Raw genomic sequence first — 21,536 nt, forward strand, 5'->3', positions numbered from 1 at the left:
AGTGTGCATAGGGATTTGTTCATAGTTCTTTTTTATAGTCCGGCCCCCCAATGGTCTGAGGGACAGTGAAATGGCCCCCTGTGTAAAAGGTTTGGGGACCCCTGCTCTATCCACTGTGCCACCGCCTGCTCAGGCCATGTTTTTGGTTTTTTGTTTTTTGTTTTTTTTCCCTGAAGCTGGAAACGGAGAGACAGACAGACTCCCGCATGCGCCTGACCGGGATCCACCCGGCATGCCCACCAGGGGGCGACGCTCTGCCCACCAGGGGGCGATGCTCTGCCCCTCTGGGGCATCGCTCTTTCGCGACCAGAGCCACTCTAGCGCCTGGGGCAGAGGCCAAGGAGCCATCCCCAGCGCCCGGGCCATCTTTGCTCCAATGGAGCCTTGGCTGCGGGAGGGGAAGAGAGAAACAGAGAGGAAGGAGAGGGGGAGGGGTGGAGAAGCAGATGGGCGCTTCTCCTGTGTGCCCTGGCTGGGAATCGAACCCGGGACTTCTGTACGCCAGGCCAACACTCTACCACTGAGCCAACCGGCCAGGGCCAGGCCATGTTTTTTTAACTTGACAGCGTGTCAGGGCTCTCGGTGTGGGGACCATAGTGATGAGATCAAGGGTCCCTATCCTCACAGAGCTGGTCTAGCCCCAAATCTAGGGTTCTTCCAATTAATCTACTTTTTTTTTTCTTTCACTGACCAGAGGGAATCATATTTCTCTGTGACATTTATGTGACTTCTCTCAGTCCTCAATGATTCTTCTGACCACGGAGCCCTTCCAGCGATGTCTGTGTTGCCGGGGTGCCTTCAGTGACCGCCCCCCCTAAACCGCAGATGTCACTTGGCAGGACATCGACTGATTTCCACCAGGGACAGAGGGGTCGGGTGTGCCTGTCAGCATTCTTGTTGAGCGGAGGCTTGTTCCACAAGACTGTTTTCTCTCCTCTGCCGACTCCGAGGGACGTGATTGAGGGAAGGGAGGTGGGCAGGGGTGGGGCCGGGCGGGAGACTTAGTCCTTGTACCCCTGGTTCTTGGTCAGACGGAGGAGGCAGGCTCAGGGGGAGCCCCGTGATGAGAGGGGGTCCTGGGGGAAGGGCAGGATGAAACTTTGGGGGCGCACTCATGCTGGGTGGTCAGTTTTGTGCCGTGGGTTGAGGAAGGTGTCAGGGCCCTTGAGCTGAGCTTTGAAAGGATGGTACCAGTTCAACCTACAGAGAGCAGAGGACGGAGCATGCCTGGGGGGTAGGGGGAGGGCGGGGGTGGGCATCGGGAGCAGAAGCCCAGAGACCGGAAACAGCTGGCCTGTTCAGGAAACGGCAGGTACTTGAACGCGTTGTCCAACCTGAGCATGTGTAAGAGTGACCTGGAGAGTTAGCAGATTGCTGGTTCCAACCCAAGATGTCTCATTCTCCCCCCCACCCACACCCCCACCCCACTGATTTGAGAGGGGGAGGGGGAAAGGGAAGTATCAGCCTGTTCCACTTAGCTGTCCCGTTGAGCTGTGCGCTCATTGGTTGTTTCTCCTGCGTGCCCTGACCCCGGGGGTCAAGCCACAGCCTCTGACTCGCCGGGTGGACACTTGACCCACTGGGCCACTCTGCCAAGGCAGCATTTCTCCTTTAGGTCTGGGTTGGGGCCAGAGAATTTCCGCAGTAGATGATCTGGAAACTCCCAGGCGGCTGGAGTGTGGGGGGTCTGAGATAGGTGGGCTGCTAGAAAATAATTGTTGTCTTGACATTTTACTATCATCGTGAAATGAATGGTTCAGATGGGGATTTTTTGTTTGTTGCTATTTTATTTTTTGGTGGTGGTTTTTTTTTTTAAATTTTTATTTTATTTATTTCTTTTTAGAGTAGAGAGGGAGACAGAGAGAGAGAGTCAGAGAGAGGGATAGACAGGGACAGACAGACAGGAACGGAGAGATGAGAAGCATCAATCATTAGTTTTTCATTGTGCATTGCAACATCTTAGTTGTTCATTGATTGCTTTCTCATATGTGCCTTGACCATGGGCCTTCAGCAGACTGAATAACCCCTTGCTCGAACCAGCGACCTTGGGTCCAAGCTGGTGAGCTTTTGCTCAAACCAGATGAGCCCGTGCTCAAGCTGGCGACCTTGGGTCTCGAACCTGGGTCTTCCGCATCCCAGTCCGACGCTTTACCAACTGCGCCACGGCCTGGTCAGGATGTGTGGTGGTTGTTTTTTAATGAGTCTCATTTACCAAGTGGCGGCTGCTTTGTGCCCATTGTTGTCCTCTGGAAGTTTCTTGTTTGATTCTATTTCCGCCCCCCACCCCCTTTCCTGGCCAGTTCTCCCAAGAAACAAGCCCTTGGCTGCTATTCCGTGTTTTGAAATAGCTGCTATTCTGCCAGCGGCACTGAGTAGCCCACTTCAGTTCTAGGTGACATTAGGAGGTGACCCAAACCAGTTCTGAATGACTAGTTATCCTCCAGGGGAAGGTATTGGGGTTTCATTTTGTTAATCTGGGCGTAAGGTGAAGTTTTCTCAACAAATATGTTTGGAGCGACTAGAACGTACCCGATTGCAGAAGGTTCCTGCCGCGCCCTCCGAAAACGTGTGGTTCCTGCAGGAGGGTTAAAAATGCGTGAATTCACGGTCGCATCCCGAGAGCCATTAGGTAGAAACCAAATGTGGGGGAACGGAGAAGGCAGGTTTACTTTCCGTTGTAACAGCCAGGGCGGGGGCGGCCAAGTTCAGGGGGTGAAGGTTTATGCTGACTCCTGGTCTCTCATGCCAGTGATTTTCAACCTTTTTCACCTTGTAAACTAATTACTAAAATTCTGCAGCATGCCAAAAAATGTATTTTTTTTTTGCCCATCTGACCCTTCCCCCAAAAAATATAATTTCGATTCATTCCCACCGGACAGCTATTGCTGTGTTGGCTGTTGTCATTTTTTACTTGACAATTGAAGGGAGAAGAAGTCAGTGCCCCTGACTAAACAGTCAGGTATTACATGTTTTAAAAGTTCTTGTGGCGGACCGGAAGGGAGAGAGATGAGAAGTATCAATTCATAGTTGTGGCATGTGAGTTGTTCATTGATTGCTTTCTCCTATGTGTCTTGACCGGGGGCTTCAGTTCTTTAAGGGCATCTTAACAACTGATGGGTGAGAAGTGGTATCTCATTGTGATGACATACCTTTTCGTATTACATTTTATATTTTCGAAAAGCTTTGATTTTACAGAGAAATTGAGCAGAAAGTACGGAGTTTTTGTGAACCCCCTCGGACCCACAGTTGACCCTGTGATTGATGCTTTACGTCAGGGTGGTGCGTTTGTTATAATTCATGCACCCATATTGCTGTATTATTCTTGACTAAAGTTTATTCCTATATTCTTAGGTTGTTGTTTTTTTGAGAGAGAGAGAGAGAGAAACATGAACTTGTAGTTGCGTCACTTAGGTGTTCATTGATTGCTTTCTCATATGTGCCTTGCCCAGGGGGCTCCAGCCAAGCCCGTGACCCCTTGCTCAAGCCAGTGACCTTGGGCTTCAGGCCAGCGACCGTGGGATCATGTTGATGATTTCATGCTCAAGCTGGTGAGCCTGCACTCAAGCCGGATGAGCCCGTGCCCAAGTTGTTGGCCTCCGAGCTTTGAACCTGGGACCTCAGCATACCAGGCTGATACTCTCTCCCCCGCACCACGGCCGGCCAGGCTTCCAGACTATTCTCGATGTTGTCTATTGTATCCTTTATTTCTGACTGGTTCCTCTTTATGGTTTCCTTGTGTTTTTTTTTATGCTTGGTATCTCTTTGATAAAGTTCTCTCTTTGTTCCTTGAGCATCCATGTAACCATTACTTTGAACTCCATCGCTGATAAATTGCTTACCTCCATTTTATTTAGCTCTTTAGATTCCTCCTGTTTTGTCATTTGTTACTTGTTTCTTTTTCTCCCCCTTTGGCTGCCTCTCTGAGTTTGTTTCTATGTAGCAGCTAGGTTTCCTGCTGGTCCCAGTCTTCATGGGGAAGACTGGGGGAGCTGCCAGCTGACTTACGTGGCGTGGCGGGTGTTCTGTTGGGACCAGGGGTGCAGTCTCCTTGGTCACCTGAGCTGGGTGCTCCCGGAAGGCCCCTTGTGTGGGGTTTGTGGGCCCTGCTGTTGGGACTGAGTCTCGTTTGTTCTTGGCTCATTGTGCATGAGATGGACCCTCCTGCTGGCTGACTGTGGGGCTCTACCCTGATCACCACAGGTGAGCCGCTGGGCAGGTGCTGACCGTGGGAGCTGAATGCACCTCCGCTGGGTTTGGTTGCCGACAAGACCTCCCTTTGGCTGTGCTGCTGGGAAGCTAAGTGGACGCTGCTCTGGTGTTGTCTGAAGCTGGACACTGGGTCTGTTGGTTCTGGGCCTCTTAGGAGGGAACTGGTGCAGACCAGTGTGAGATGCTGACGGTGACTGGCCCTCGGCAACCTGTTTGGATCCACAGTTTGTAGGGGCCTCTGCTGGGCTCAGGGGCTTGTGGGAAGGACCAAGATGCCCACTGAGGCTGGCTCTGACCAGCACTGGGCCCATGGGCAGGGCAGTAAGAGTCCCAAGGTACCTCGAGACCCACCTCTACTCACTGAAAGCACCTCTGGTGGAGACAGGGAGGATGGGGCTGGCGGAGCTCCCCTGAGGACAAGGGGCTGATACGGCTTCAGAGAAGGTGGTGGGTTGTGGCCCCACCCCTGAGCCACAGGTCTGAGTCTGTGAAGCCGCTGGCAGTCGGGTGGGCAGGGCCCCTGGAAAACGGAGGCTGGGTCTGCTGGCTGACGGGAGAGTGGTTCTACCGAGTCTTTCATGAGGGGGAAATGCCACTCAGAGTCATGGGAGGGGGTGTGGGAATGGCCCCTGCCTCGAAGCCAGACAGCTGCGTCACTGTCCCCTCAGTGACGCAGTCTGCTGAGTCTGTCCAGACCTCTACTCCCTGGCCAAGGCCCCTGACTCCTCAGCCAGGCCTGATCTCTTCAGGGGGGGGGTGAGAGGGAGATCCGAGGGTGGGGACGTTGTCCTCCCCCAGGCTAATGCCTGATGGAGGGGCGGGCTCCCCCTGAGAGAGACGGTGACTTCTAGTATTGGAGAACGACTCAGCACAGGGGTCCTGGTGGCTGTCCCCCACCGTGTCTGTCCCCAGAGCCACGGACCCCTGATTCTCTACTCAGGCACCTTGAATCGACTCAGCCTCCCTCCGCCAGAGCCCAGGGTACATGACTGTGAATGGGGTTTTGTGCGTTGGCCCTTTAAGAAGGTGCCGGCGTCTCTATGGACGCCTGTCTTTTTCTGGTGGACAGAAACCTCGCCGCTTTTCACAGCAGAATGCTGTGGGGTGCTCCTTCCCGGCTGTGGGGTGCTCCTTCCCGGCTCTGGTCCTCTAGGGCTGAGGAGTCCCACTTGGAGTTTAGGCTCTGTGCTTCCCAGTGGGAGCCCCCCCACACCCACAGCTGAGCCGGTCCTCAAACCTCAGCCACCCCACTGCTCGTGGGAGGGGGCAGCCCTTTCTGCGTCTCTGCCCTTCCTGCCCCGCCCCGTCTGGCTTCTTCCGGGACTCCTCGGTTATAGGACCCCTCTCCGTGCCGTCTGGAGCTGGTTAATCGGGGTGATGGTTCTGACGTGCCCCTGTACCCCCAGTTCAGTCCTGGGGGGGGTGTGTGTAACACCCACCTGCTCTGCCGCCATTTTTTTTTTTTTTTTTAGAGAGGAGAGAGGGAGAGAGAGGAGAGAGAGCCAGAGAGAGGATAGAGAGACAGAGAGAGAGAAGGGGGAGGAGCTGGAAGCATTAACTCCCATATGTGCCTTGACCAGGCAAGCCCAGGGTTTTGAACTGGCGACCTCAGCATTTCCAGGTCGACACTTTATCCACTGCGCCACCACAGGTCTCTGTTGCCATTTTGGATGCTCGAGTTTACTTTGGAGACTGTCATCCCCTCTCGGCTCAGGGTAAAGCCAAAAGCATACTTGTCTCTGCTTTCAAGGCAGCCGAGAAGATTGTTTTGCTTGTGTAATAAAACACAGTTAATAGAAACTCAGATTCGCTTCGGGGAGACTTGTCCCTGTCACGGGGGCCGCGAGAGCCCAGCGTCCAGTGAGCGCTTCTGCCTCCACCAGCTCTGCTGACCTTCACAGACGCCCGACGGGGGGAGGGACTGAGAGGCTCAGAGAGGCCGTGTCACTCGACTCACACAGCGGGGCGGAGCTGAGCTGAGAACTGAACCCGGGGCCGTAGACGTTGATAGCCTGCAGTCTGTCAGGCCGCACGGTTTCCTGTGGATTTACATCAGGAGTGGATCGAAGGACATCGGCTTCAATCCTCATTTTACTGAACATTTTCCCTGCCAGCCAGAAGAGACAGCATGTCTGTGTTCAAGACCACACCGAAATCAGTCAGTCCGATTAGCGGCGTACTTGCTGACTGTAACGAAGGGAAACTGAGCGAGCTCTGCCCAGGGCGCTGCAACATCATGTCTGTCTGCCGAGTAGTAACTCCACTGCCACATGCGTTTCCTGAAAAGGAAGCCCAGGGCTGGTTGGCTCAGTGGGCAGAGCATCAGCCTGGCATGTGGACGTCCTGGGTTCAATCCCCAGTCAGGACATAGAGGAGAAGCGGCCGTCTGCTTCTCCCCCCCCCCCCCCTTCTCTTTTGCAGCCAGTGACTCGGTTGGTTCCAGTGTGGCTCTGGGCACTGAGGACAGCTTGGTTGGTCCGAGACATCAGCTTCAAATGCTAAAAATAGCTCCAGGCCTGGCCGGTTGGCTTAGTGGTAGAGTGTTGGCCCAGTGTGTGGAAGTCCCGGGTTTGATTCCCAGCCAGGGCACACAGGAGAAGCGCTCATCTGCTTCTCCACCCCTCCCCCTCTCCTTCTTCTCTGTCTCTCTCTTTCCTTTCCGCAGCCAAGGCTTCACTGGAGCAAAGTTGGCCCGGGAGCTGAGGATGGCTCCATGGCCTCCGCCTCAGGCGCTAGAATGGCTCCAGTCGCAACAGAGCAACAGCCCAGATGGGCAGAGCATCACCCCCTAGTAAGCACGCTGGGTGGATCCTGGTCAGGTGCATGTAGGAGTCTGTCTCTCTGCCTCCCCACTTCTCACTTCAGAAAAATACAAAAAAAAAAAAAAGAAAAGAAATAGCTCAGTACACGAGCCTGGGCCCCAGACTGGTGTTGCCAGGTGGGTCCCAGTCAGGGCGCCTGTGGAAGTCTGTCTATCTCCCCTCCTCTAACTTAAAAAAAAAAAGAAAAGAAAGTGAAGCCGGAGAGCCATAAAGCAGGAAAGGAAGTGTGAGGATGAGCAAAGGATCCAGCTGAGGCTGGTCAGTGGTGACATCACTCCCTGCATGTCGTTTTTACACGGGGCTTCCAGATGGTATTCGCAGGGGTAGGGGAACTGGCAGATGGGATGCTGAAAGTTTGGCCTAGAGGGTCCGGAGTCACGCCTACTCACAGCTCATTGGCTGGAACTAATCACGTGACCCTGCTGGACTTGAGAGAGAACAAGCACATGGCTATTCCATGAACAACAAACTCCTCTGCCTCCCCTTCTTTAGGGCTAAAGTAACGGGTTAGTTTGCCAAACCAACAGAGAGGAAACACAAAGACAGTTCCAGCAGGGACGGGAAGTGTACGGGAATAGTTAGTAACTATTTAAATTAATTCCAGTGCGGGACTGGGATTTGATCTCCAAGCTAGACATCCTCCAGTTCTGTCTACTGGGCCGTGTCTGAAGTTGTGACCACAATGGGACCGTCACCATGCTGATAGCTCTCCACGAGACTGGGGCTGTCCCTGTACCTCCCTGCACGAGCGACTCCTGGGTTGAGGGCGGCACTCTGGACCTCGTTTAGATTACCGTGAGACCTCATGTTGGCTGTGATTTGGACACACACACATACACGTACATACATGTGATTTAAGACTTTGCAAACTTTGTAGCCACTTCTAGAAATGAGTTTATGGTGAACTCGGGCCCCAGGGTGTGTGTGTGTGTGTGTGTGTGTGTGTGTGTGTATTTTGTTTGTATAAATGCTTTTTCCAGACTGATTTTCTTCAGTTGCATTTCCGTGATGCAGAGCTCCCATGGGAAGTGCAGAACTCCTCTTCAACTTGTCTTCAGTATCTGCCCTTTTCCACTCGCTTCACCGTGGCCTTAAATGACACCCTTAGAACGAGAGCGGCCGTAACAAAGACCCTCGTTGGGTTACACAGACGCGAGCAGTTCTCTCTTGTTCTCTGTTTGAAAAGGGCTCTCTGTCACTCGAGAGCAGTGATCTTTAGGACGTGCCGGGAGCCCCGCCTTGGGCTCGCTATGCTGGTGCCCTGTTCTTTCATCACATGGGTGCTGAACACATGCGCCAGGCGCTGAGCTCCGCTCCTGCAGTCCTTGTCCTCGTGGAAACAACAGGGTAGACCACGGGTCAGCACACGTTTTCTGTATCGAGACAGGCTAGTAAGTATTCTGGGCTTCGTGGGCCAGGTGGTCTCCGGCTCAGCATCTGAGCTCTGCTCTTGTAGCCCCAACAGCAAACACATGTAAGTGGATGAGCCTGGCTGTGTTCCGGGAAGCATTACTTATGGCCATGAACATTACAGTGTCAATTTCTTATACTTGTTACATGTCACAAACGATCACTCTTGAATTGTTTTCAACGGTTGAACTGTGCAAAAACCACGCTTAGTTCACAGGTCAGGTCCAAGCAGGCTGTCTGTCGGCCAGACTTGGCCTGTGGCGCCGAGGTTGCCGACGACCCCTGTCCCAGAAGCAGCGCTGAATGGTGTTAGAGTCGCACAGTAGAGGCAGTGCCTTCCTGAGTTATTATTCAAGTTCAGCGTTTCCACATAATTCCCTCCAGCTTCTTTCTTCAGTAAGCAACTTTCCATCAGTTACTGGCGAATGTCATCTGTGCAAATTATGTCTAATTTTGCATGACATGTACATTTTAACGTGCAATAGTCACATTTATATATTATGCAAAATAGGTAATGTACGTGGGAGCACATACATATATGTTACTATTAGGGACCACAAATTTTATGAAAATCACAAATCACCAATACATACTCAAAATAATGCCTAACATCTGTTGAGCACCTCTTCAATTTCAGGTTCTTTTCTAAGCTCCTTGCTGTTTATTTTAATTGACCCTTTCCCCAGACTCTCTGAAGTTGATATCATCATCATCATCTTCAATTTTTGGCCGTGAGAACACGGATTTGGAATGACATGTACCCAAGGTTAAAAAGCAGAGTATGGGCCCTGGTCAGTTGGCTCAGTGGTAGAGCGTCAGCCTGGCGTGCAGAGGTCCCGGGTTCGATTCCCGGCCAGGGCACACAGGAGAAGCGCCCATCTGCTTCTCCACCCCCACCCCCTCTTCTTCCTCTCTGTCTCTTTCTTCCCCTCCCACAGCCGAGGCTCCATTGTAGCAAAGATGGCCCGGGCGCTGGGATGGCTCCTTGGCCTCTGCCCCAGGTGCTAGAGTGGCTCCGGTTGCGACAGAGCGATGCCCCGGAGGGGCAGAGCATCGCCCCCTGGTGGGCGTGCTGGGTGGATCCTGGTCGGGCGCATGCGGGAGTCTGTCTGACTGTCTCTCTCCGTTTCCAGCTTCGGAAAAATACAAAAAACAAAAACAAAAAAAAACAACCCCAGAGTATGTATTCATTCCCAGGAATTCCGACTCCAGAGCTGTGCACATCCTGGTATGTTTGCTCTGCCTTCCTGGGTACTGAAATAGATGTTTTGTAATTTTTTTTTTTTTTGTATTTTTCTGAAGCCAGAAACGGGGAGGCAGTCAGACAGACTACCGATGCACCCGACCGAGATCCACCCGGCACGCCCACCAGTGGGCGATGCTCTGCCCATCTGGGGCGTTGCTCTGTTGCAACCGGAGCCATTCTAGCGCCTGAGGCAGAGGCCATGGAGCCATCCCCAGCGCTCGGGCCAACTTTGCTCCAATGGAGCCTCAGATGCGGGAGGGGAAGAGAGAGACAGAGAGGAAGGAGAGGGGGAGGGGTGGAGAAGCAGATGGGCGCTTCTCCTGTGTGCCCTGGCCGGGAATCGAACCGGCACGCTAGGCCAACGCTCTACCACTGAGCCAACCGGCCAGGGCCCTGAAATAGATGTTTTATTGAAGTCGTTGAACTAGGTTTTTGTTTGTTTGTTTTTTTATTGCAATGTAAGTAAATAGAAGTGGCAACTAAAGATTAAAAGATTATTTTTCCTAAAAAGCAAGAATGCAGTTGAAAGAGAAAACGTTCGGGAAGGGAGCGTCCTCCTAGTTTTGGCTCTTTCTGTTGATCCTGTGCACAAGCAGAGATCATCCATTCAGACTCACGTGGGATAAATAGCGCATTGAAGTGTTCCTCTTCCGTGAGCTTCCTGAGTTCACACCGAGGGTCGGGGCAGGGGTGGGTTGACCATAAAGCCATGCATTTTGTTCAGCTTAAAAAAATCATATTATAGATACTTTGTATATAGAGTTCACAAAAGACTGTTGCAGGTGACACCTTACATGAAAGCACTGTGTAACTACTACAGATACTTTGTATATAGAGTTCACAGAAGACAGGGTGGCACGTGACACAGTACTCGAAAGCACTGTGTAACTACTACAGATACTTTGTATATAGAGTTCACAAAAGACACGGTGGCACGTGACGAAAGCACTGTGTAACTACTACAGATACTTTGTATATAGAATTCACAAAAGACTCTGTTGCACGTGACACAGTACACGAAAGCACTGTGCAACTCGTCCTCCAAAGGAGCCATTGTTCGTCACCGCAGTGGACCGTTTCACTGTGGGTTGGCCCGAGCCCTGGTTTCGTTTGTTCCTTCCGTTTGGTCAGTAGAAAAGGTTAGGTCTTCAGCGAACGCACCTGTGAAAGATACCTAGCGGATGATTGAGAATTGCCCTGAATTCACTCTTGGACCTGTTTTGTGTCCAACCAGGAGGGAAAGAACAACAGAATCCATTCTCCTCCTAGGAGGTCTCTGAGAAGAAAGGGGAGTCAGAGGGATACATTGTATTTTTCCCGCATAAGTGCTGGCCTTGGAAAGAAGAAAGTGAGAAAGAGAAGGAAGAATTTTGAAAATCAAATGTTTTCACCTTGACACTGACTGATCTAATCTTATGGCCAACAGTCAGAAATTCAAGAGGTACCCAGACTTGTGCCACTATGGAGTCAGTCTCCGTCGGTGACACGGCCGTCATTTGATGGTGACATAGCAATCATTTCAACCAGTTCATCGTCCATGCCAATAACAGATAATTTGAGACCAAAAAAAAAAAAAAGATTTTGTACACTTTTATTGCACAATGATCACTTCCTAATTAGTTAATAATCCTCTGTAATCTAGTTTACTGCGAAATAGAAAGGGCTATCGGGTAATAGGGTCTTTCGGAGACAATAAACATCTTTTCTTTCTTTTTTTTTTTTTTTTGCTTTATATGTAATTTTAAAAAGTTAAATGTGCCATACGATGCTGCGTTTGGTAACTTTGGATTTTTATGGAATTCTTGTCCTCTAACAATACAAGGTTTGGCTGTTTTATACTTTATTTTATCTTTTTCATGAGTCCTGGTCTTTTAAGGATCTAGAGATGTTCAAAAGAAGATTGTCTTTTTACGTCGAGTCCTCTGCCCTCCGAGAGTCTGGGCCACTTTGGGGTAAACACTCGTCCATTCGTTCGTGACTCCTACAAGGATGACTTTGTGACAGATCGTGGAGGCCACAGCCAGCTGTGGAGAAGATAATACAAATGTGAATTTTATGTCCACGTCCTCATTTTTACGAAACGTTTTTTCATTGATTTGAGAGAGAGGAAGGGGGAGGGAGAGAAACAGAAAGAGAGGGAGGGAGGGAGGGAGGGAGAGGAAAGCATCAAACTCCTCGTTCCACTTCATTGTCCTATTTAGTTGTGCACCTGTTGGTTGCTTCTCCTACGTGCCCTGACCGGGGATCAAACCCGCGACCTCGGTGCGGTGGGAGGATGCTTTATCCACTGAGCTACCTGGCCATGGCCGGTATCCTCATTTTTATGTGTTAGCTCCAGAATTTAAAAGACACTGAGTGAGCCACAGAGGACATGTGTTCAGGCAGGATTGGGATGTGGTCCCTGGGGGCCACTTGTCCCTTGGCAGCCAGGAGAGGCTCTGAGTTTGGTGCAGAAGTTACAAACGCCCTTGGATGGGGGGAGGCGTAGTATGGAAGCTATAGAACCTTAAGAACCGGGTGTGGGCTTCACCCTCCCGGGGGATCGAGCCCAGGACAGCCACACGCCGGGCCAATGTGGGCTTCACCCTCCCGGGGGATCGAGCCCGGGACAGCCACACGCCGGGCCAATGTTCTACCGCTGAGCCGACTGGCCAGGGTCGGGAATGAACATTTGAAGTAAGCTCTGCAGGGTGGTCTTAACACCACTGATGAGAACCACGGCACCCAGTTGCTGGGTGGCATTTCGTGTCGACTGCAGCAGTCTCTGGGCCCCAGTCTGTTAAGTTAGGGGGGGTTCAGGCAGGGAGTTACCAGTGCTTATCGTTGTTAACACAGTCTTGATTATTTTAATTTTTGTAGTGTTTTTTGTTTTTGTTTGTTTGTTTGTTTTTAGCTACTAAACTGAATATTTGACTAACTTTCCAATAAGTGTGTATCACCTCTCAGAGAGATTATTTATTTAAGGAGAACTGTGTGAAGCCAGTATTGGCTCCTCCTCCACTTCTCCCCGATGACAGCTGTTCTCTCTTTTGGGCAACGTGAGGCCAAGGTAATGAGAACATCCTGTTCTGAATAAAACTCTTCTGAGCCCATATTCGTGTTCTGTTGATCCTGTAACAAAGTGCCACAGATTTAGTGACTTAAGTAGCACATTTATTATCTGACAGTTCCAACATGGGGCTCAGCGGGGCTAAAATCAGGGTATGGGTGGGGCTGTGTTTCTCTCCGGAGGCCCCGGGCAGGGGGGATCCTTTCCACGGCTCATTTGTGGTATTGGCAGAATTCAGTTTCTTGAGGTGGTAGGCCTGAGACTCTGATTTCTTTTTTCTTTTTCTTTTTATCCAAGTGAGAAGAGGGGAGATAGACAGACTCCCACATGCGCCATGACTGGGATCCACCTGGCAGCCCCCGTCTGGGGCTGATGCTCTGCCCATCTGGGGTCAGCCGGCATCAAGCGCTAAGGCAGAGGCCTGGAGCCGTCCTCAGCACCCGGGGCGGATGTGCTTGAACCAGTGGAGCCTTGGCTGCGGGAGAGGAAGAGAGTGACAGGGAGAGAGAGAGAGGGGAGGGGTGGAGAAGCAGATGGGCGCTTCTCCTGTGTGCCCTGGCCGGGAATCGAACCCGGGACTTCCACACGGCGGGCTAACGCTCTACCACTGAGCCAGCTTGCCAGGGTGAGACCCCCGTTTCTTACAGGGCACAAACTGAAGGCCACTTCCGGCTTCTTGAGGCCACCTGCATTTCTGGGTTCCTGGCCCCTTCTCCTCCGTCTTCACAGCCAGCAGGGTGGGTCCAGCCCTCTGACACCTGGAGTCTCCCCTCCACCTCCTCCTCTGTTTCCCCTCTCCCGGCAGAGAACGTTCTCTGCTCTTTGACTCGTGTGACTCGACTGGGCCTGTCTGGGCATCCCGAGATAATCTGCCCATGCCACGCCCTCGCCCTTGATCACGTCTGCAGAGCCCCTTCTGCCCTGTGAGGTCACGTGCTCGCTACACGTTCTGAGGACTCGGGTCTTGGGCACGTTGGGGGGAGTTATTACGGCTGCCACAGACACGTTGTCTCCTCTGTTGACAAATAAGACGGCGGTGGTTCCGGTGCTGGTTCTGGTGCTGGTGGGGCTGCGGGCACTACGTTGATGTGTGTGAGAAAATGTGATGTAAGTGGGTCGTTTTCTGTATCAGGGTCACCTCAGGGCCGGATTCCAGAGCTGCTTGCTGGATTCCAGAGCCGGTCCTATTGAAAGGAATGTGTCGGGACTCTTGCGCAGGATGTCTCGGGCCGACCTGCAGCAGTGCCCACCTCTGTGTGTCTCCCGGGGAGCGATGCACGCAATGCCTGCTTCTCTGGTCCTTTTTGGTCCAGGAACGAAGGATGGATGTTGCAATGGGCACATCACTCCGCCGGGATCATTTGCTCCTGGCTTCTCCCCGCACACCATGTGCTCTGGGGACTCAACGCAGCTTTGTTCACGCGCTTCCAGCCGCTCCGGCTGTCCTTTTAAAAACTCTTTCTGCCCGTGTATTCATAATAATACCTGTCTATGCCTGACCAGGCAGTGACGCAGTGCATAGAACCTTGGCCTGGGATGCTGAGGACCCAGGTTCAAAACCCCAAGGTTGCCAGCTTGAGCGTGGGCTCGCCAGCTTGAGCTCAGAGTCACTGGCTTGAGCAAGGGGTCACTCACACTGCTGTAACCTCCCAATCCAGGCACATATGAGAAAGCAATCAATGAACAACTTAAGATGCCACAATGAAGAATTGATGCTGCTCATCTCTGTTCCTTCCTGTCTGTTCCTGTTCGTCTCTTTCTCTTCTTCTCTCTCTCTCTTGCTAAAAAAATAAAAATAAAAATAATAAAAAAAAAAAAAGAAGAAGAAGAAAAGAAAAAAAATACAAGTTGATGACAAGTTATGACACCCGCTTATTCTCAGAGACATCGTCCAAGGTGCTCACAGGCGGAACCCACTCACGCTTCCCAGTCGCTGGACGGAGAGGATGGAAGGCGTGCCTGTCGCCGGCCGGGCTCGGGGCTGGTTTCTGGGCTCTTCCCTGAGGCCGCTGCCCTTCCTCTCCCTCAGTCCGCAGGTGCAGGAAGCCCCTGCGACATCCTGGACACGAGGAGGCACTCAGAAAACCACGTGTCGAACTGATGTGAAGTTATTAAACTTCAGCAGTTTGATTATGCTGTCCACACGCCCCAACCCTGTAAGGCATGTGCCTTGTTTCCTTGCACCGTTGTTCATACAGGAACGGTGCTAGGAATGTTTAATTGAAAGTGAGTCAAACTGAGCCCTGGCCGGGTGGCTCGGTGGGATGAAGCGTCGTCCCGATGTGAGAGGTGGCCAGTTTGATCCCTGGTCACGGAGCATGCAGAAGCTGATCAATGTTTCTGTCTCTTTCTTTCTCTCTCCCTTCCTCTCTCTGAAATGAATCAGTAAAAAAAAAAAAAAATTAAAAAAAATGATAAGAATAAAATGAGTAAAACTTGGATTTTTAGAGATGAGGTTTCTGGTTTACTTTTACCAAATATGTTAATTCATGTCTGGACAGATTACCTAATTGGAACGTAGGAGGCAAGGAACTAGGATTTTTATTTTCTTTTCCTTTGTTTTTGTATTTTTGAATCTCTAATTGATGTATAGTATATACAAGCACAAAAATGTACTAATCATAAGTGTATAATAACTTGATGAAGTTGCACACATTCTCCTACAAAACCAACACTTTGACCAAGAAACCAAAGTGATAATCCCAGAACCCTCTAGTTATGACCACTAGTTGTTACAACCCCTTTCAAGGTTAATCGTTACCCTGATGTTTTAGAAGTTTGAGAAATGAACTGTTTTTAAGACAAAGAAAAAAAATTCTTTACGTATTATGGAAATACTTCTTATAAACAGATCTATGGGGGCCCTGGCCGGTTGGCTCAGCGGTGGAGCGTCGGCCTGGCGTGCGGGGGACCCGGGTTCGATTCCTGGCCAGGGCACATGGGAGAGGCGCCCATTTGCTTCTCCACCCCCCACCCCCCTCCTTTCTCTCTGTCTCTCTCTTCCCCTCCCGCGGCCAGGGCTCCGTTGGAGCAGAGATGGCCCGGGCACTGGGGATGGCTCCTTGGCCTCTGCCCCGGGCGCTAGAGTGGCTCTGGTCGTGGCAGAGCGACGCCCTGGAGGGGCAGAGCATCGCCCCTGGTGGGCGTGCCGGGTGGATCCCGGTCGGGCGCATGCGGGAGTCTGTCTGACTGTCTCTCCCCGTTTCCAGCTTCAGAAAAAAAAAAAAAAAAAAAAAAATTAAAAAAAATTAAAAAAAAAACCCAAAAAACAGATCTATGGGTTTACAGAGATTTTAAAAGTATGGCTTGTGCCCCAAAGGTGCAAAGATGGAACAGTAGGTTCTTCTCTAAGTGTGCTTGTTGTATCAAGTAGTTTAAGTTACACAAGCAACTCTGAATCCAGTTTATTATTTTCCAGTGTTTATTGAGTATCTGTAACAGCTCAAACAATACTTTTGCCTTCACAGGCTGTTAAAACTGCACCATGCACTTGACCCTGATGGGTGACTCACATGACGTCATTTTCTACTGAGTTGTTAACTGAGATCAAATTAGTGCCTTTTAGCCCTGGCTGGTTGGCCCAGCGGTAGGGTGTTGGCCTGGCGTATGGAAGTCCCAGGTTCAATTCCTGGTCAGGGCACACAGGAGAAGCAACCATCTGCTTCTCCACCCCTCTGCTCCTCTCTCTCTCTCTCGCTCTCTCTCTCTCTCTCTCTCCCCCTCCCCTTCACCTCCCACAGCCATGGCTTGAATGGTTTGAGGAATTTGGCCCCGGGCACTGAGGATGGCTCCATGGCCTCGCCTCAGGCGCTGAAACGGCTCAGTTGCTGAGTAATGGAGCAGCGGCCCCAGATGGGCAGAACATCCGCCCCAGACGGCTTGCTGGGCGAATCCTGGTCGGGGCACATGCCCGGAGCCTATCTTTCTGCCTCCCCGCCTCTCACTTAGAAAAGAAAAATCAATACATTTTCACAGCAGACACTCAAGATGAAAAAAACAAAACCAAACCAGCGTCAGCGGAGGCAGAAGCCACCACACCGCTCATCGTAAGTGTCTACCGTACTTCCCGGCACAGTGGACGTTGAAACTGCGTGAAACAAAATGCGGTGGATAAAATGATGGAGACGCTGGATGCAGGACCGTGTGTCCCCTCGTTTCCTGTGCAGGATCTGAGCTCGAGCGTGTGGGAGCCTTATTTCCAAAGGGAACACGCTGGAAAGCCCCTCCCTCACCAACACGAGTGCTCATTAAATCGCTCCTGGTGCAGTCACGACGTGGACGACTAACAGAAGTATGCAAGGCGTGTTTTCCAAAAACGCTCGATGAGATGGGAAACATCTTACGTGATAAAGTTAGCTAACCCAGGTGTCCGTCAGTGGACGAGTGGATTAAAAAGCAGCGGTGCATATACACAATGGAATACTACGCGGTCGTGAGGAAGAAAGAAATCTTACCTTTTGCGACAGCATGGATGGATCTGGAAACTATTATGTTGAGTGAAATAAGCCAGGCAGAGAAAGAAAAACATCATAGGACCTCACTCATTTGAGGAATCTAATGAACAATGTGAACTGAGGAACGGAGTTGAGACAGAGATGGGATCAAAGGGACCAGAGGGAAAGCGCTCAGAGGGAAAGTAGAAGAGAAGATGGCATCAGAGAAGGGAAAGAGATTAATGAAGGTATATACACATGACACAGCGTTATAGAGAGCAGGACAGCAAATCCTGGAGGGAAGGGGGGACGGCATTGGGGGGAGGGGACATGGGGGGGCCAAGGGGGAATAAGAGGGTGGGGGGAGATATATTCGGTGGGACACTTGAATCTCTGTAAACACAAATTAAAATCATAAATAAATAAAAAAGAAAGTAAAGTTAGCTCACACCGTACAGGCTGGGGCAGCAGTAGGCTTACCGCGTGAGAATGCGAAACACAGCTTGTTCTTGTAGTGTGAGTTGTCAGTTACTGTGTTATTTTCCATGTGAACGACTCTACACCTGCTGCTGCCCCACCCTGTCTGTTGAGAGACACCAACGTGTTGAAGAGAGAACAGCGACGGCGACGTGTGTTCTGCACACGTGCAGAGAGAGAGCCTGGAAACTCGCCACGGGGTTCTGCCCGTTTCTGAATGGCGTGCTTAAGATCAGTTTGAATTTTCTTATTTTCCAAGTATTTTCATTTTATATATTACTTAAAAAGCAATCAGGAAATAACCATACTGGATCCATTTTTTAAAAGGAGGCCTTGGGTTTTAATGGATAATTTCCTGCAAAGTGAAATTTTTTTTTGGAGGGGGGGACCAGAAACACCAAATACATGATCGTACCACGGTGGCAGGGTCACAAACATCCATTAAGGGTTCTCTTTGAAATAGTGATTTTTTTTTTTTTAAACAGAGACAGAGAGAGGGGCAGACAGGCAGGAAGGGAGAGAGATGATAAGTGTCAATTCATAGTTGTGGCTCCTTAGTTATTCATTGATTGCTTTCTCACATGTGCCTTGATGTGGGGGGGGGGGTGCTCCAGCAAAGAGAGCGACCCCTTGCTCAAGCCAGCGACCTTGGGCTCAAGCTGGTGAGCCTTGCTCAAACCAGGTGAGCCCGCGCTCAAGCATGTGACCTCAGGGTTTCGAACCTGGGTCCTCCGTGTCCCAGTCCACTGAGCCACCACCTGTTCAGCCAAAATAATGGAATTTTTGATGCAAGAAACATTCATCCAACTCTCTATGTAGGAACCTCAAACACAGTGTCGTTTGCACCCCCAGAATGTACTTTGAGCCTGTGTGGGAGCAGGCCCGGGGAAGAGCACCTCGGTGTTCCCCAGGTAGCCCGGGTGGGACCGCTCGGACCGAATGTGTTTCCTTTTTTTTTTTTTTTTTTCTGAAGCTGGAAACGGGGAGAGACAGTCAGACAGACTCCCGCATGCACCCGACCGGGATCCACCCGGCACGCCCACCAGGGGCGGCGATGCTCTGCCCACCAGGGGGCGATGCTCTGCCCCTCTGGGGCGTTGCTCTGTCGCGACCAGAGCCATTCTAGCACCTGGGGCAGAGGCCAAGGAGCCATCCCCAGCGCCCGGGCCATCTTTGCTCCAATGGAGCTTTGGCTGCGGGAGGGGAAGAGAGAGACAGAGAGGAAGGAGAGGGGGTGGAGAAGCAAATGGGCGCTTCTCCTATGTGCCCTGGCTGGGAATCGAACCCGGGTCCCCCGCATGCCAGGCCGACGCTCTACCGCTGAGCCAGCCGGCCAGGGCCCGAAGGTGTTTCCTTTTATCGGTGCAGAATTCTTCTCCCGGTATTTCTGCTTCGTGGCCCTCGTTCAGCACCATCCTGTGGCCACGTGGAGCAGCGGTGAGCCCTCTTTAATACGGGCGCCTCTTAAATATTCAGTGCACAGGTGTGTGCCTACTTGGAACAGTCATCGAGGTGTGATTTGGGTCTCACAGACAGCACCCAGGAAATTGGACTTCATAGAGTTTAATACACCCACAAAGTCACCAGCACACTCGAGATGCAAAACGTTTTCATTGCCCTCCAGAGTTTTGTTCACATCTCTTTACAGTCAGGGCGTTCTTCCTTCCACCCGTCCCCCCGGGGACCACTGCTCTCCGTGCTGTCCACCGTACACAGTGTGGTACATTAGCGTGCATTTTCTAGAATTTCACAGAGATGGAATTAGACGATGCGTGTACTTTCCTTTTTAAACTGGCTTGTAACACACAACACCTTCACTTTTTCTTTCACTTTGTGAAGCGGTTTTATAACAGCCGTTCATTACTTTTATGGAGCGACCATCAAAGGTGTTCCCACTTCCTCCTCCGAGAAGTAACCATTCCGTGAGAGCAGATGAGGGATTTTTATACGTGAACTTGTTCTTGCCTTCCCTATGGAGTGGGAATGGGACGATTCCCCTCTGGGCACTCCCTGGCTTGAGCTCTGTGTAATTCTATACCATGTTTCCAGTTATCATTCAAAGGTAATTTTGTACCTTCGCTTGAAATTAGTCCAGTGACTGTAAACAAAAGAAATTCAGTAGGGTTTTTTTTGTTTGTTTTTTTGTGTTGTTTTTTTTTTTTTTTGGTTGGTTGGAGTAACATTGAACACAGTTTTCTGATTCTTTACAGGAATCCCAATGTCGTCTTAATTGCTAAATGATTGTTTCAAGTGGCGAAAACTAAGTTGCCACTTCAAAATTAGAATGGCAAAGATCTGTTAATAAAAATGTCAGGGCTCACAGGGCAGCCCCGTTCCACAGGGGAAGACCTGCTGGAGAGGTCTCCGAAGGCTCCTGGGAGCATCCTGATAACACCTTCAGCACAGTCAGAATCCACGGAAATGCTGATGGCGCCTACATTTTGCCTCTTGATTTTTTTTTTATAGTTCCAAACCACACCCATGTTGCAAATTGGCCTTTCTACTTGAGACCAAGTTCTTTTAGATTAAAATCTGCCCTTGCAGGCAGAACACTTCAGTGTGGAGTTGCTTGTTTTCTTTGGTCAAACGCTGAATTTGGCCGAGGACTATTTGGGAACAGACACGGTTTAGAGAGACTTGTGTTTTACATTTTCTGGATTTGTCTTCTTGGACCTCCAAATTTCAGGGGATAAGACCAGTGGAAGCAGGTATGCAAAACTTTCCTTTATGTTAAGAGTAGTCTCAGAGTCTAGAACTGCCTTTTTTAATTTTTTTTTTTTTTTTTAGTAAGATTGTTAAATTGAGATAAATACCCTCATGGTGTTTTTTGTTTGTTCATTTGTTTTCTAGGACATTTCTTGCTTTGGGGATTAGACTTTGCCTAATCAATGCAAATTGTAACTAATCGTGGTATAAGGATCATATCATCTTAAACCCTCTCTCATTTTTTCATATTTGAAGACAGCTTCCTTAACGCAGCACTCGTTAGGTACAAAAAGGACTGTTTTGGCTTATTCGGGGTTGGATTAAAAAGAATGTTCATGTACAGTTTTTGATTGAGCTTCGATCTTCCATTTAGAAGTGTGTAAAAAGCCTTAGGAAAACACGGATGTGACTGAATGTGCTCTCTCTGTGCCGGCTAGAATGTAATGTACGGGGCACGGGTAATTACTGCTCCGGAGCCTGATTGTTACAGTCCGACCAAACGGCTCTCTTCTAGTCTGCCGTTGAATCATGGAAAAGCAAAACTCCTGTTTTTGTTTTTTTTCCTAAAGGGTCCCACTGGTGTATAAGACAGAGGGTGACAAGGACTGTCACCAGTGCAAGGGGTGTGGGGAGACGGTATGCAGGCGTCTGAAGTCTGCAGAGGAGGTCTGCGTGGAATGAAGGCTTTCTCTTCCCGGTTGTTAAGAACCAGAATGCACATGGAGCTTGGGCTCTTCTGGCTCCCGAGCCGAGCTGTAGTCGCTGGCTTTATTGAATTGGAGACGAGGCTGCAGACTTCCCAGAGAAAGTTTCCTCCGGAATAGTGTACAGATAAGCCCTCCCGCGCTGAGCGTTCATCCCCGCTTCTGAAGTCGACCCCCAGCCGCCATCTGTCCTTGCTCCAGAAAGCTGCCACAAAGCCCGTCTCCCTTGAAGCTCTTTTCTTAGTAAAAGCAGAAAAGGAGCAGTTCCCCGCCCCGGGAAGCTGAGAAGGTCTTAAATGATGCATGCCCAGGAAACCTGGTCACCGACACCGCTGGCCGTTTGCATAGGTTCTTTATGCCAAAGAGTGAAATACACTCTTCTTTTGAGTTTTCTTAAAAAGAAAAGGGGCCGGCTCTTTTTTAAATGCAAGTTCCCCTCTGTCTGGGACCCGAGCTCTCAGACAGAAGTCCAAGGTGAAG

The 21,536-nt window shown here is 50.5% G+C and overlaps 1 protein-coding gene and 1 long non-coding RNA gene across 3 annotated transcripts in view; both read left to right on the top strand.

The window, feature by feature from the left end:
• Positions 1–21,536, top strand: part of LOC136379798 (uncharacterized) — a 555,021-nt gene that overhangs the window by 453,571 nt on the left and 79,914 nt on the right. The window lies entirely within an intron of this gene.
• The window catches only part of PLS1 (plastin 1), a 112,517-nt gene that overhangs the window by 12,758 nt on the left and 78,223 nt on the right, over positions 1–21,536 (top strand). The window contains exon 1 of one of the 2 annotated variants that reach the window (XM_066347355.1): positions 20,206–20,354. The exons of the other annotated variant lie outside the window; for it this stretch is intronic. The gene's annotated coding sequence lies outside the window, so the exon portion shown is untranslated. Of the gene's footprint in view, positions 1–20,205; positions 20,355–21,536 lie in introns of those variants that run through there. 2 annotated transcript variants of the gene reach the window in all.

The sequence above is a fragment of the Saccopteryx leptura genome, chromosome 8 (genome assembly GCF_036850995.1).
Source record: "Saccopteryx leptura isolate mSacLep1 chromosome 8, mSacLep1_pri_phased_curated, whole genome shotgun sequence".
NCBI lineage: Eukaryota > Metazoa > Chordata > Mammalia > Chiroptera > Emballonuridae > Saccopteryx > Saccopteryx leptura.